The sequence below is a fragment of the Astatotilapia calliptera genome, chromosome 23, assembly GCF_900246225.1.
Source record: "Astatotilapia calliptera chromosome 23, fAstCal1.2, whole genome shotgun sequence".
Classification (NCBI taxonomy): domain Eukaryota; kingdom Metazoa; phylum Chordata; class Actinopteri; order Cichliformes; family Cichlidae; genus Astatotilapia; species Astatotilapia calliptera.
The window spans coordinates 33,193,258-33,209,998 of record NC_039323.1 but is presented as its reverse complement, the minus strand read 5'-3'; the positions used below and the strand labels follow the sequence as shown (position 1 = coordinate 33,209,998).

Sequence of the window (16,741 nt, the reverse complement as noted above, 5' to 3'; positions counted from 1 at the left end):
TTGTGACCACTGTTTGGGAGGGATGGTTATATTGTGTATCTGGAATGAATTTTAGGTCTCTACGTCCATCCCATGGGGAATGGGAGCAAAAACAAAAGTGTTGCGTTTATATTTTTGTTCAGTGTAAATAAAGCCATGAAGCCTCACATTACTTGCAAGGGTTTTTGGACCATTTTGCAATCCCCACATGTTCATGCCTAAACGCCAATGAGAGACTTTGTATTGAATTGTTCAAGTGTGGTCTGAATAAGACTCTTCAAATGGAAGAAAAACTAGATGGTGCTGGGAAATTGATGAAGATGCAACCACTAGCTGGTGGTACAGTGGCATTTATTCATTGATTCAAGACTTTCGTAGCTTTTTAATGAGAAAGAAAAGCAATATTGTGATTGCTTCCCTTTTGTCAGAGGGGGTTAGACTCTCTAGGAATTCAACTGTGGCTTTTATAAAGGCTGTTGTGACCATTATCCCAATAAGTCCTCTGAATTTAAAGCTAGAACGTGTCATTTTTAACTCCCCCAGATCCTAATCAGTCCATTAAGGTCCATTCCGGTAACAGAAGTTCAGTACTGATCACTTTAAGGCACAAACCACAAGGGTACAGCTAAGCACTCCCTGTAGAGCATATAATACAGGCTCGTCATCCAGTAACTGAAGTAAATCTGTTTTCTGATCTGATGACCCAGTGACTATGGTAGGGCCCATTTAAACACAAAAACTACCAAATTTTTCAAGTGCTGTCTGTGAATCAAAAACTGGAATTGCACATTTCTTGTGTTGCCAATGTTTTGTTGGATCATCCATCCACCTCAATCTCCTCCATCTGAGGACTGTCACTTCTCCTTTGCTTCCAAAAGAAAAGATTTTTAATTTATAACGCCACTAGAGAACTTATCACTTGAAGAGGAGCATTTGTCATTTGGGGGCATTTGCTAAACCAGCTGATACTGATTGTTTTTCTCAGTTTGACAGTCTCTAGCACCCACAGCTCCACTCTGGACACTTGTCATTTTCTTCCCAAGAAATGCTCTTCAAACCCAAACAACAAAGTGTTTGGTTAGTACACATGATGTATAATGTTCAAATAGTAATTTACTCAAATCCAAATGGAAATATTCTAAAACTCTGAGTTACTTTATCTCCAATATTCAATTTTGAAAAGCACTCTTAAACGCTCCCTTTTCAACAGTGCCAAAAATGTTAGCCATAAGATAACGATTGTGCTAATTCTTATATTGTAATTGTAACACAAATTTAAAGAAGTTATTTGTGTCCAAAGTTGCTTAAATGTCATCTGACCATCAGAAGATACGCAGCTGAGTAAATATATTGTAGAGAGTAGACTCCCATCAGGCTATTTACTCCCAAGTGTCTCCTTGGTCAGAGGGCATGTAGGGCCATTTGACTGATTACACGTCTGGGTCGGGGCTTTAAGTCAGGCCTCTTCAGTCTGCGGGAAACACCTTTAATCACATTAGATTGAAGTTGCTGCGTGTAGCATTTTAACCTCAATCACCAGCACATTAATTTGAACACATCAGCATAATTACCATAAACAAACAAGGCTCTCACCGAGCAGACTGTCAGCTCTTATATATACTGTATTGTACTTTGTGTTGATGCGGTGGAAAGCCTGCCAGAGTGCTGCATAGCTCAAATCATGAACACCCTGAATTTTGTAAACAATACCAACTTTTAATCCGTTTCAACTATTTCAACTGCATAATTTCAATTTCACTTGTCAGAACACATATATGTTTTTTGGGGGGTGGCTTTGATCTCTAATCTTTTTGTAGCATTTCTGGCTATTTAAAAGAAAATATACCGATAGAATACAAACAGCCTTTATGATGGGATGCAAATCTGGTTTTGAGGCAAAAATATCAGAAAGAGTTATCATTTGTTTCACAAATTTGATTATCAGTTGAAGAGCAACGAGATGGCAATCACGAAAAAGCCAAGTTCAAGACTTCAGTAACAACAACACCATCAGGCATCATCCTGGAAAACAAAATTGCCTGTTATACAAGCTACAGCCTCAAGGGCTGAAAGACTGAGCCAAGGTAGAACTGTCGAGACTCTGCAGTAGCCCTGATGGACAATTGAGGCTGGCTCCAAAAGTGATTCGATCAATAAATTCACAAGCTTAGGTCTCAGTCACAGAGGCATAGAGGCTGATCGGGGGCCTTAAGTGCTTCAGTCAGATAAATATCAAGCTTACAGCCTCAGCATATATGCATTTTTGCAACTGATCCATTTGGAGTTTGTTTAGCCTTAAGATTAGGTGTGATAAGACAGGCAGCTGTAGCCTATAGCTGGCTGCTAGCCATCACGTTGGTTAATTTGAGTCTTTGAACTGGACCTGTATGCATAGGTTCAGTTTGGTCAGTGCAAGTCATTTATTTAACACTAGCACACTGCAAAAACTCAAAATCTTTTATCAATCTTTTAATCTTGAACCTAGAAAATTTTCACTTGTTCCGTTGGCAGATTTTTTCTCTAAATACAAGATATTTTTGCTTGAAATAAGTGAAAAATCTGACAATGGAACAAGTGAAAACTTTCTACTTTCAAGATTCACTGTCTTAAAACAAGTTCATATATCTTAATGAAATATTACTCTTTAGCTGATTGTGTCTTATTTTCATTTCATTTATTTGTTCATTTTCAGGCACAACAAATACCTATATTGAACATAAAATGCACAAAACAAAAAACAAAAATTGCCTGAAAAAGGAGTGGGACGAAGAAAACTTATTAAATCCCACCCCTATACTCACTCATCAACAAAAAAAACAAACTTCCCGCAGCTACGCCCATCATTGCATACAGACCCATCAACAGCCCCGGGCACATACAAGCATCTAAACGGCAGCTCGCAAACAACAATTAGAGCCTTCATAACTGAATACAGAATATATAAATTATAAATTGCATTACCACAGGTAACAGGCAGTAATAACTACAAGTAACAAACACACATACATATACATACATATATATATCTACACACACATGTACATATATGTACATACATACGCACACTTTTTTTTTTTTTTTTTTTTTTTTGGAATCCATACCAGCAATGGTAAGAGAACAGACATTACAGAGCACACTAAAAGCATCATTGAGTATACTGTGACCAGACCAACTGCTTGTAGAGAAATTTAATTTGCATTGTTTCAATTGTAAACTCAGACTGTTCCAGATTTTCACACCACATACAGACACACAAAAACCTTTACGGGTTGTTCGAGTTCTGGGTAATTTGAATTCTCCAAAGCCTCTCACATTATAAACCTTTTCTCGAATTTCAAATCTAGTTTGTAAATTTGCCGGTAAAAGTTTAGTAAAAGCTTTATACAAAATTATGGATGTATTGTAATTAACCAGATCCTGGAATTTAAGTAACTTTGCCTGAAGAAAGAATTTGTGAGTATGATCTAGATAACCAGCCTTGTGAATAATACGCAGTGCTCGTTTCTGTACTGTGACTAATGGATTAGTTGTATTTTTATATGTGTTTCCCCACACTTCCACACAATATGTAAGATATGGAAGAACCAGAGTACAGTACAGAGTACGAAGTGCATCTTTATCAAGGTATGGTTTCACTTTGTTCAAAACTGCGAGGCTTCTGGAAATTTTGGTTTTTATGTGTCTGACGTGGGGTTTCCATGAAATTTTGTTATCAATTACGACTCCCAAAAATTTGTTTTCACTCACATTATCAATTGGTACACCTTCAATGATAATTGGTAATTCTACATTATATTTTAAATTACCAAAAAACATTGCTTTAGTTTTATTTATATTTAATGATAATTTATTTATGTCCATCCATTTTTTAATTAATTTTAGCTCCCTGTTTACGGTCATTACAAGATCAGTATAATCATCGCTACTGAAAAATATGTTGGTGTCATCTGCGAACAGTATGAGTTTAAGTACTTGAGAAACATCAAAAATATCATTTATGTATACATTGAAAAGTTTTGGTCCCAACACTGACCCTTGGGGAACACCACATGTAATACCAAGTTTCTCTGAGTGGTAATGCCCTATGCTAACATATTGTTCCCGACCCGTTAGGTAACTTTTTAACCAGTTACCAGCTTTCCCTCGAATACCATATCTTTCCAATTTATCCAATAATATTGAGTGATTGATTGTGTCGAAGGCCTTTTTGAGATCAACAAAAATACCAACTGCATATTTATTTTTATCCAGTGTATCAGTAATTTCTTCTACTGCCTCAATTATCGCCATTGAAGTGGTTCTTTGTGCATTTTAAGTGCAATGAGATATTTATGACTAGAAATAAGACAAATATACTTGGTAAGATTTTGAGTTTTTGCAGTGCATTGCACACTATATGAATTCAGCTCACTAACCAACCTAGCATTACCTGATAAATTTGCACTCCATTCTATCATGCAGTTGCACTAAATGTAAGCAAAGAAACAAGAACCAATAACAACAAAAACCACATGGCTGCAATCATAACGCTGACAAAGTGTGCATTCCAATAGGAGAGGCTACATCCATCTTTCATTTACAACTTTTGATCAAGAAAGATTCATAAATACAATGCTGAGGTTTATTTCCAGAAAACAAATAAAATTCAGTATCTTTTAGTTTTTCAGTTCAAAGAGAGAAAGCTCTATAGTCTCAGTCACAGTGAAAACTCATGCAGTCCTGTGACCCGGCCACTGATCCTCCACTGGTACTTCTCTGTACTATTTATAGACACACCAAGCTGTGGTCTGTTCCACCTGGCTTACCCCTGGACACAAAACAAAGGTCAGTGTCTGGTATTTGTTAACATATTGTGGCAACAGCCAGTACCAACCAGACATGTATGACAGTTTTATACCAGCTGTCATGTGTTTGAAACCTCATGAACAAAACCAGAAAATCTGTTCTTTCTTGCTGCTGTGATCACACCGCCGAGATTATTTTGCACTCGCATTGATGTGTCAGTGGCATATTTGCTTTCTACAGGCATATGCACTGGAGCTTTCTCACTTCTTTGCGGCGGCACTTTGTTTTCCGTTTGTAGATGCGAGACACCGTGTGGTTCAGGAATCACCCAGTTGCTATGGCATCATGTAGCGCCAATTTCCCCAGAATGAATTAATCTATGCAAAGACAACCCGCGACCTTGATTTGAAATAGCAGCCAAATAAAAAAGAAAGGGAGGAAAGGCACTGCCAGAGCGCGTGCCGTTTTATTGAGATCGTACTGTTTTCAGCATCTGATCAGATAGTGGGATCTAAGGTATGAGGAGAAGAGTTTTTCATTTACCTAGTTGAGCACTTAAATCTAATGAGCAGCGATGAAGGGAAAGTCTAGACGAGCACTAGACCAGAGGAGGTAGCTGGAAATAGATGGGAGCAACTCGTCTCTATGGAAACCACAGGCAAAAACAGTGGCGCACACACACACACACACACACACACACACACACACACACACACACACACACACACACACACACACCCACCCACCACCACCACCACCACCACCACCACCACCACAAAAGACATGTAGGAGAGAAGAGGATGAAAGAGACCGAGAAGAGAGAGGGGAGAGGAAGGGTGAGGTGCGGTGTGGAAAGAAAAGAGGGGAGGGAGAGGGAAAAATGGCGAGCCCATGACAATGATGTGTATGTGTCACAGCAGTCGATATCGATGCCCCCGGTGGGCATTACTGTCACTGGGCTCATCTCTCTTAAAAAGAATTGATTTCATGTCGCCAAGCGAACACAGCGGTCTCCCTTAAGACACCATGGGGAGTAATTACTCCACGGTGCCATTAATGACACAATAACACACAGTTAAAAGTTACCTCCAGACAGATCCACACAAACAGCTGTGGAAATAATGATGACAAAGGGCATCCTATCAGAATTTCAGAATCTTCTTGCATCCTGCTCATCAGCCTTCGCAACAAGAATGAAGATCTGGAAATCTCAGCAGAGAACTGGAAACACTGTAACTGATCAATGCAAACGTAACTCCTGCAAAGTTAAATTGTTGTAATGAAAATATACTCAGAGCTCTTTTTGTTATTAGGTACACCTTGCTAGAACCCTTTTTGCCATCTTAAATGCCTTAAGTCTTCATGGCATAGACTTACAAAGCAGATTTATACCCATATGACATGATGGGTTTGCAGTTTGTCAGATCCGGCACAAATCTTTGGTTCCGCCACATCTCAAAACGGCTGTTTGGGATTAAGACCTGGTAACTGTGGTGGTAATTTGTGTATGATGAACTCATTGTCATGTTCCAGAAGCCAATCTGAGAGAAAATTATTTTTAGTGAGGTTGCAAGCAGCCAATAGAAAATGCACATATGAGAAGGAATTGACGTGATTGGCAACAACACTCCAGATGAAACCATGCTTCATGTTAGGACCCTACTTTAAAATGTCACAACAGAAATAAAGAATCATCAGACCAGTCAGTGTTTTCTCCCCAGTCTTGCAAGCTCCACCAGGAAGTCCACCCGTCTTTCCTTCGTCCCGGTGCATGCTTGATACAGCACATGTGCATTCAGTGCCACATAATTGATCAGTGGACTTTGATCAGTGGGTTTCACTCATCAGTGGGTTTCACCCACTGTGGAGTTTTGATGAGTTACTCGCATCAGCATGATTGGGTGAATAAAGTAAAAACCGTTCTGACAGCTCAGAGTAGAAAAGAGCTATAAAAGCACTAGTCCATTTACTATTTTAGTTACTTCTGCTTTGTATGCAGCTCAAAGCTGTTTGAGCAACAAACATGCTGATGCCAGAGAATGAATAAGCCTGCAGCTCATTGGATATTTTCTGCAAAACCCTAAAGATGGTTGTATGGGAAGATCCCAATAGATTGTTGGTTGGAGACTTGTCTGAGTATTTCAGTAACTGCGAAAATGACAACAATCACAGCATTTTACTGAGATCTACTTTGTAGACAGAAGAACTCAAATGTAATAGAAATGAACAGACATTACGTTGGCCTCGTAGTCTTTTAAATAGCAAATAGCTAACAGGACTGAAAGACAAATAAAGGGTGTTAGGAAGGTTTTTGGAATTCCATGGTGGATGTTAATCTCTTGGAAGGTCCGATAGAATAGGCTTTTTGTTTTGCTGTAGTTTTTTTTTTTTTTAAATGATTGCTCTAATTGCCCATTTTTTTTAATTGGATGGACTTTTTGACATTTTTACTGTGAGGAATATTATTACGTAAAATAAATCAACACAATTAGTTAAATACAACCATTATACAATTCTGAACATGGCTGTTATTACTATTTTTTTAAGAGCTTGGTTACCTCCCAAAGTAACGTGCTCTCCAGTTACGGTGATTATGCACAAGCTTTTAGCAGGTGATTGGCAGTTATTGCCCGACATGGCTATTACACATCTTCAATTCAGTGTGAGTTTTTTTTTTGCTGTAGGGGTCAAGCTAATGCAAGCGTTCCAGCCTCATTTCCATCACTCATCACTGTCATTAAAAGAAAAGTGGACTGATGAGAGCTCTGCCTCTCCAGAGGCCGACTAATGACCACATCCTGTACATCAGTTAGGATGTTAACTGTCAGCATGACGCGGCCTCTCACTATAACAGTCAGGAATAAATCGCAGTGGAGAATGCCGCTTTAACATTTCGCTATTACATAATCACAGAGTCCAATTTCTTCTAAAAAAAAATTAATTGTTAGACACAGTTAACTAGACATGTGACATGATAGAAGGCTAAAGTAGTAGATGGCATGTTAAAATTTAAAGAGGAAATCTTTATCTCCTAATTGAATTTTAAAGTAGCATGTTATTAACTATTGTCTGTTTTAATTTGGTTTAGAAAAAGGAGGTCATAGTTTTTGTATTACTACATTTGATTAAATCCAGAAACCAGAGTCTAAAATGTCCCCAATCTAAAGACTGAGGTTTTTTCACTACTTTGTTTTCTCCAAATTAACTTTTTTATTTAACCATACAGACTTTGTGTTTAAATTTTGACTTCTTCATAATTATTTTGACTCATAGGTCTTATTTCCTTAGACACTGACTGATGTCAACATTGCAGCAGTAATATTGATTGAGATCAATGCCATCACGTTTTGCTACTACTTAATTATTAACGCATAAGTATCTTGTGAATAGTCATTATTTTTGTTCAGTAACCTATTTATTTATTTGACAGACACTTTGGCTGTTAAGTAATATCCCGGTTGTAACCATGTTTTTATATAATATAGAAGAGAGCCTAATTATTTATGTCCATTTATGATTCATTATCCATGTTGCTGTATATCTGCGCAGGTGTGTCTTTGATGTCTTTACATAACAGAGAGTGTCTGTCAGTTCTCTGATCTCTGGTAATCTGATCTCAGGCATTATTAATGTGTTATGGCTGTAGTGACCACACAACAGTATATTATTATTAGAATTTGTAGAATTACAGTTTACATTTCAGACCTGCATGAGACACGTGGTGCCACTGTGGACCTGTGCTAGCAAAGATTAGCACGCTCTGGTCAGGCTACACAAAGACAGGCACTCATTATGCTCAGCATTGCACAACTATGCCGATGTTTTCACTCAACAGCAGCATTATGTTCTCTGCCACTGCTGCTGTTATATAACTGAAAGTGGCAGCTATTTTTATATTTTGTGGTTGAGTGGGTCAATAGCTCAAAAACGAATTTGAATTTCAGGGGAAAAACAGTATAACAGACTGTTGAAAAAAATGCCTGCTTTTGACAGGTTTATAAAAATTTTTTTTACCAGTCAATAGTTAACACTTTATAGAACCCCCAAGGTTGTATGGCCTAAAACCTATCGTATATTTATCACAACAAAATCAAAGAAAGCTTTTTAAAAATCTTATTCCATATTTCCAAAACTTCTCTTTGTGAATGTTCAGGTCCCACTACTTTCCCCATCTCTAGTAGTTTCTTGTTAATTTGAGGAATTTGGAAACGAAGAGCAGCTATTATTTTTAACATTTACACAACATTTACAGCCATGTTGTCACGGTCCGCAGTGGCAGACCGTGTGGAGAGTGTGAGGAGGACTCAGGTGCAGACACAAGTGAGGATACGGGAGTGAACTTTAAACAAAAGCGAGCCTTTTATTGTGGCTGATGAACACAAAAGAAACAAACAAGAATGAGGGCAGCACAAGAGATGTAACTAAACAGAAACATAACTATGGTAAGGCTATGGCTTGGAATACAAAAGACTGGGCATGGAAACACGGAGGGTGGGAACACAGACGACGCGACACAGACTACATGAAACACAGAGACTAAATACACATGAGGGATGATCAAGGGAAGTGGCCACACATGGGAGCACAGCTGACACACATGAACCTAACGACAGGACAGGAGAGGTGAAACTAAATACACTGACATTGAATACAGACTTTCAAAGTAAAACAGGAAACATGAAGATTAGACATGACATGAACTAAACATAACCATGCAAACATGACTTTTGACAGGTAGACGCACGAAGCAGGTAGACGGAGTACAGGGGAAGATGACAGAAGTGACAGCATGAACTTGACAACACAAGACACACAGACATAAACACATGAAGGGCAAGGGAGGCTTAATACAAGGGTAATATAATTACAAATGAGCTGGAATAACTTAATGAACCTAAACAAACAATAAACATCAAAATAGACTAAACACAAAACACTGGGTCGCACGACCCAGGACCATGACACATGTGACAGGCTGGCGACCTGTCCAGGGTGTGCCCTGCCTCTAGATACACTAGCAGATACAGTAAGCAGAAGATGGATGGATGGATAAAAGTGAGTTTTCAAATTGTCCAGTCATAAAAATATGAAGCAACTACACCATGTTAGTCATAGCCTATGTCCCCTTGTGCCTTATTGTGTTAGCATTGATGTATACAGAAAAAGGGCTAATCTTAGTCTCCCTAGATATGGGTTCAAATTCCCAAAGTAGGTAAGGTTGTGGGGGGACAGATTTTTCTATTTTAACTGCATTAACAAATTGGCCAAAAATAAATGAATAATTACATTTCCAGAAGAAGGTTGTTATTGTTTTAATAAACCTTAAATTTTAAATATTTAATGAGCTGTTTTTATATAGTGTTTACTGCTGTTATCTGACAGAGTTGGCCCTCATATCGCTAATTTAGCATATACTTCAAAATAAAAGACTTTATTTTTAGTTGGTCTTTTGTTTTAAAAGAAAAATGCAATTCTTCCAAAAAACATAATATACGGAGATGCTACAATAGCCAAAGTGCAAACGCATATGGAGGAAAATGCAGGGGTCATAAGTGTCACGGTTCTTGGTCTGTTGGACCCAGTATTTTGAGTTTATTGTGTTTTGATTTAAGTTTGCATCAGGGATTGTGTTCTTGTTCTCTTGTCGTGTTATGGTAATGTTTGTCTATTATTAGAGTTCCATGTTTCTGTTTATCTGGGTTTAAGATGTGGGTTTAGTTTCATATGTCATTTCAAGTCTGTCTCTGTCTAGTCTGTGTCTTAGTAAAGTGTGTTTTGTTTCCTGTTTTATTGTGAAGGTCTGCGTCTCATGTGAGTGTGTTCAGTTTTACCTTTGTCTAGTCTTGTTGATTATTCCCAGCTGTGTCCACCACCTGTGTGTAATTCCCCTGTGGTTCTCTGTGTATTTAAGTCATGTCTTCCGTCATTGTTGTTGCTGGTCCGTCTGTGTATTCCACCCTGCGTCATTTGTGTATCTACCATGTCACATCCGTGTGCTCTCCCTGCTGTCCATCGTCATTCTCCTCTGCTCGTTCTCATTCAGGTTTGTGCTTTGTAGTTTTAGTTGTTTCCCAGTATAGTTTAGTTCTCCGTGTTGCCGTTTGCCTCTCCTTTTGTGTTCGATAAATCACCCTTTACACCTTCACGACTGCCTGCGTGTGGATCCTCCTTTTCCTCCTCCGCACGGCTCCTCTCACTCGCCGTGACAATAAGAGGTAACCCTGTGCTTAATACGGGGACTTGGTATCACCAGGCCAATCCCACTTTGAGACCCAATCAGGACAGAGTCCCATATGATACAAGAGAGGTCAGTGCTCTCAGATACCTAATGTAGGACATCCGCAGATACCAGTTATACCAGACTGGTATCTGCAAACAGCAGAACTTCAGACTCCAAGACTCAGCTGGATTGGCTTTACATGCAGCCAGGAGCAGCTGGAAGAGGCTTTCAGTCATAAGTCCAAGTCTAAAACAGTGGAGAACCTCAAATGTGGGTACTGAAGAGAACAACACAGCTAACACAGATAATAATCATACAACTGCTAAACCAGACAAGATTATCCAAGACCTGCAGGAAGAAAGAAGTGCTGCAGAGCTGTGTGTGCAGTCTTCAACCTAAACCACTGAGACTTCACACACAGACAGGCTGATCTGCTCATCCAGGGAAGGAACAGCGACACCTGAAAGAGCAGCAGAGGTCCAGCTGTGAAGTTACTGAGCTTAAAAGTTAAGCTCTGCACCAATGAGACCCTTCTTTGAAAAAAAAAAATTAAACGCCACTGAATTTGGACCAAGAACCAAAGCCTCATGCTTAAAAGTATGAGGCTTTGGTTTACATAAAGTCATGGAGGAGCAAAAACAGGAAAGCAGCAACATCGCGGATGAGCTTTCAAAAGAAGAGGCAAAGAAGACTTTGCATCTGCAGGAGACCCTGCAATGAAAGCAAGAGAACAAAACCATTATCACCATCATCACTGGCTGAACACGAGGCCCGAACTAAGATCATGTCAGAGAGAAAAGTCCAAAAGGAAGTAGCAACCATGGCTAATTAAATCATTCACTTCACTGACCTCAACACAGTCATCAAAATGATGATTATATGCAACTACAAAGCTTTTTAGACTTGGGTTTACGCTCTGGATTAAGTTCAGATGCAACTTCAGGTTTAGGTTTAGGTCGGAGAAGCTGTTTTTTTTTTCCTGACCTGAAGTAAAGTGTTTCCAGTGTCTGAACACAACTGTGAAAAGTGCAGAGTTTTTGATGGGAAAACATTGTCAGTGAACACATCACTGATATAATCAATGATAATGTATTTGAGAGCATATTTGCTGTTTGCTGTTGAGCTGTTTCTTCAACAGCCGAAAACTGATATTTGGTTGTTTATAAAGAGACAGGACTACATCAGGACAGTTCAACTTTGGCTGAATGAGTGAATTATTGGATATGACCAATAAAAAAGCATAAAAATAAAATATCAGAATAGTGATGAGTCATTTTGGTACAAAAGGTAAACAGGATAGAAAGAAATGTTAAAAAAAAATGTAGAATTTAAATAAACTGTACTTTTTGCGGGTTTTTTTTGTTTTTTTTACTAAAAAAACAGGATTCTTTTTATTTTTCGTAGTTGTTTTCTTAAATATACTGTATTCCCCATGCAAACAAGGTATTTGCAAGGAATCTCCATGTGTGTCACTCTTTTTTGGCCATCTTAACAACTATTTATCCGATTGGTCCCAAATCACATTCCTTTGCAGATATACAGAAATAACAAAAACAGGAATGTGCTTGCTGAGTTGTGGCTGCACTACTTGCACCACTCCAGAGACAACTCAGGATCCGCCTCATAAGCCTCTGTGTAATAGAAGTGCTTAACCCACAGATCTCTTTTTGAAACATCATTTTGATCGTAAGTGGAACGAGAGAGAATAAAAAGAAAAATTACATTGAATCATTTGATAATTACGACCACTCTGCTGCACCACCCTCAAAACGTATCCCGCTGTGGGTGTTTAATAGAAAGGATTGATGCAAGACTGGGGACATCTACCCAGAATACCCCATGTGCATTATTAATAGCGATTAATAAAGTGCTGCTCACATGTTACATAATCACTGACATCCACATGGGTCATCCTACTGGTGACCAGCAATTCATCGTGCATGCTTTGTGAAGTGACTCTCCTTCCTATCCTCATGCTTCTGTTACTTTTGCAGGAATCACCACAGTGCTGACCATGACCACGCTGAGCACAGTGGCCAGAAACTCTATTCCTAGAGTGTCCTACGTAACCGCCATGGACCTGTTTGTCACCGTCTGCTTCATGTTTGTCTTCGCTGCCATGATTGAGTACGCCATGCTCAACTACTACTCCTACAGTATACGCAGACCTCCCCCAAAGAAGAGAATGGTAAGCCTGTGGTGAGTGTATGAGTAATGAGTAGCAAAAAGGAGGACCGCGTGCATCAAACTTGCATTCTTTCTAACAACCACCAGACTTATTGTTTGCAAAAAGGAGTGTGATTATATAGAAGGCTATGAGAAAACAGGCCTATGTTTCACTTGATTTATGAGCTCTGTAAGCAGTTTTTCAGTAGGTTTATGGTCTCAATCACTCGCTTGAAGTCTTATTCAATCCAACCTGAGGTTCATTTTGTAAATTATGGTCCCATTTAGAGTAAAACAGACAATAAACCAGGGTATGTTAGGGGACAGCTATATTGTGATGGACTTGTCACCAGAGATGGGTGGTAACGCGTTACTGTAATCTGATTACTTTTTTCAAGTAACGACTAAAGTAAGGGATTACTATTGCAAAAATGGTAATTAGATTACCGTTACTTTCCCGTAGGAACGCTGCGTTACTGCGTTACTAAAACCGTGATTTTTTGCGAGAATGTCTCATGACAGTGACGTAAGCGAGTGCGCCGTTCGTGGCAACAGCTGTGTGCAGATCAACAACGGATAATATATCGATTGTGGGAGAGAGTGTGAGAAACTCGCGGATTCTTCCACTGACCGCCGCGCACACCTGCACCAGGGTAAACCTCCGCCTGCCCTACTCCTGCTTTACAGGTGAAAATAGAGCAACAGGACTGCTAGTCTTTGACTTTATTTATTTTCTGCTGTGTTTTACGTGCATCTATTTGAAAGAGTAAGTGTAAACACACACAAAAAAAAATTATGTGCTGGAATGTGCAGAAAATAGGTTTAAACGTTAAACTAATTTATTCAAGTCAGTGAATGTTGCATATAATTAAATTTTTGCTTGATACATAAAATTAAAAGATTAAAACTAACAAAACAAGTTTTAAAAAGAGACTTTTCCATTTGATTACATTTTGTATGATGGATTATGTTGAAAAAGTAGAATTGGGCTGAAAGATCTATCGCTTTATCACCTATTCAGGTTGTAAATCGTGTTTTTAAAAAGTAACTAAGTAACTAAGTAATTAATTACTTTTGAAAATAAGTAATCAGTAAAGTAACGGGATTACTTTTTTGGGGAAGTAATCAGTAATTAGTTACTGATTACTTTTTTCAAGTAACTTGACCAACACTGCTTGTCACTAGGATTAGGATTAGGATTTAACTGTATTGTCATTGCACATGTATAAATACAGGGTAACAAAATATATACTACTGTATGAGAATGCAGTGCTCTTTGTGTGGTAGCAGCCAAAATCCCAAATTTAAGACCACTGTTTCCCAACCACTGTATTTGCCGAAGAAATGATCATGTGTGCCGTGGAAGATTACCTGGTTCCACCTGATTAGTACTCTAAACAAGCGATCCCCAACCCCCGGACCACGGACCAGTACCGGTCCGTGAGTCGTTTGGTACCGGGCCATGAGAGTTGAGGTGGATGTGAAATTTGTTGTTTTTAGGGTTTTTATAGTTTTTTATTGTGATTTTTTTTTTCATCTTTTTTATCGTTAACTTGGTTTCCCTGGGTCTTTTCCTGTGTTATGAATAAATCTTATTTTTTATGGTACTGGCACTGGTTTTATTTTGTTGTTTTTACCCGCAACACCTTAAAGGCCGGTCCGTGAAAATATTTTCGGACATAAACCGGTCCGTGGCGCAAAAAAAGGTTGGGGACCGCTGGTCTAAGCAACCGGCAGAACAATTACATTCTCTTCCACTAGAGGGCAGTTGAACTACACTTCCTACAAGGACTGGGTAGCCAATTGCCATTAAAACAGACGAAGATGAAGAAGAAATGACATAATAGTCATGCTGTGAAACGACACAGTGCGCAATAGCAATAACTAAATATTTGAAAAGAAAAAAGTAGTCAATCTGATCTGGGTCCTGGAGAAAACTCCAACCCAGATGAAGGCCCTAGCATGAGTAGCGGTCAGAAGAAAGCAACAAGGTATACTGGGGACAAACCGAGCCAATTCCACTATACCTGGTGCGCGGGGAAAAAATATCAATAAGCTTTTTGTGACATTTTTTTTTGGTGGTGTGCCGTGTCATTTTTCTAATGTGAATTATGTGCCGTGGTTCCACAGGGTTGGGAAACACTGCTTAAGACTATAAAATGGTACCTGAAGCCAAAGAGGCTAGGTCCAGCCTTCATATGAACAATAGCAAGAGAAGAAGGGATGCCGAGAAGAACAGAAACCCACAAACAAATAAAGACAGACTACGGACCAGAGCTGGACTGCAACAATAAATTCAGCCCTGGCAGTTTAAGTCCAGACAGCCCACCATGATCGCTCTTACATACACATTATCTATATATTTCATTTTGTTTGATTATTGGTATTAAAACAGGTTTTAATCAGGTTGGTACAGTCGTTGTTGAGTTAGAATAGTTGGTTTGCACTACAGCATGTGATAATTAAAAGCTGAAGTTTAGCTATTGCAGTGGCTCAATGTCAAAGTAGCTATTTACTTTACCTGAATCATTGAATCTCTCCCTTCCTAATTATGTCCCTCCATATATTTTCTTACAGCCTTCTTCTTCTACTTCTACTTGTCACCTTTCTCCACCTCTTCCTCACTCTGTTGTTAGGACTCCTGCACATCTCCACAGTTTCCATCTTGTCATAAGTAGAAAAAAGGTGACCAGACTATATTTTTATCAGTTTGTTTCCCTTTTAGATCTGTGTTTTCATTGTAACCACATTTCCAGTTACCTGTTTAGGAATGACAGATTACGGTCTAGCCCTTTTACAAAGTTGTTGCCTATTTGGAACACCCGAATGGAAAAGCTTTGAAAAACAAAACTGTAATGCCAAATTCATGCATGAAACACGAAACCCTAGCAGGTTGCTGATGACCCGGTGGGTGTAAAGTGGTTAAGGTGTCTGAAGAGGAAAGAACGCGACTGAATACTTTCTTTCACTGTCTTCGCTGTAATCACACCAACCTTCAAAAACTGATATTGATTTGATCCATAGGGTGCCCATATATATATATATATATATATATATATATATATATATATATATATATATATATATATGGGAAATACACAATATCTACCCAGGAGTTTGACATGTCTGTATTAGCACATGTGTGCAGCTGAATGCATTTCTTTTCAACCCGCCACTCCTGTATGAGAGCCTACCACTCTGTGTGGGCGTTCTCAAGGCTGCACCTGCCGCGAATGCTTTAATGGCGTCGGCGCACATCTACTAAGACTGAGTCAGCCACTGTTGCTGTCATTTCCCTCTCTCCAGATCCCCTCCCTATTCATTATTTTCTCCCAGTGTAGAGGAGTTCTGCTGAATGTGTCTCAGGGCTAAAACAGACTGCCAGCTCAGGCTGAATAATTAAGTTGTGTTACATACAGTCCCCTCCTCTGCATCTCTGACTCTTCACTGTATTCTGGCCCGCTCTGTCTGTGGGGAAGCCCCCCCCCTCCCAAATCACCACCATTCGTGTCGTTCCCTTGTACTGCCCACTCCGTCAAATCTCTTACTCCACACGACACATCTAACGATTCCTCTCTCTCGCCTACCACC

General features: G+C 39.1%; 1 pseudogene; it reads left to right on the top strand.

Annotated features, from left to right (window-relative positions):
- The window catches only part of LOC113016850 (gamma-aminobutyric acid receptor subunit gamma-3-like), a 187,537-nt pseudogene that overhangs the window by 167,486 nt on the left and 3,310 nt on the right, over positions 1-16,741 (top strand).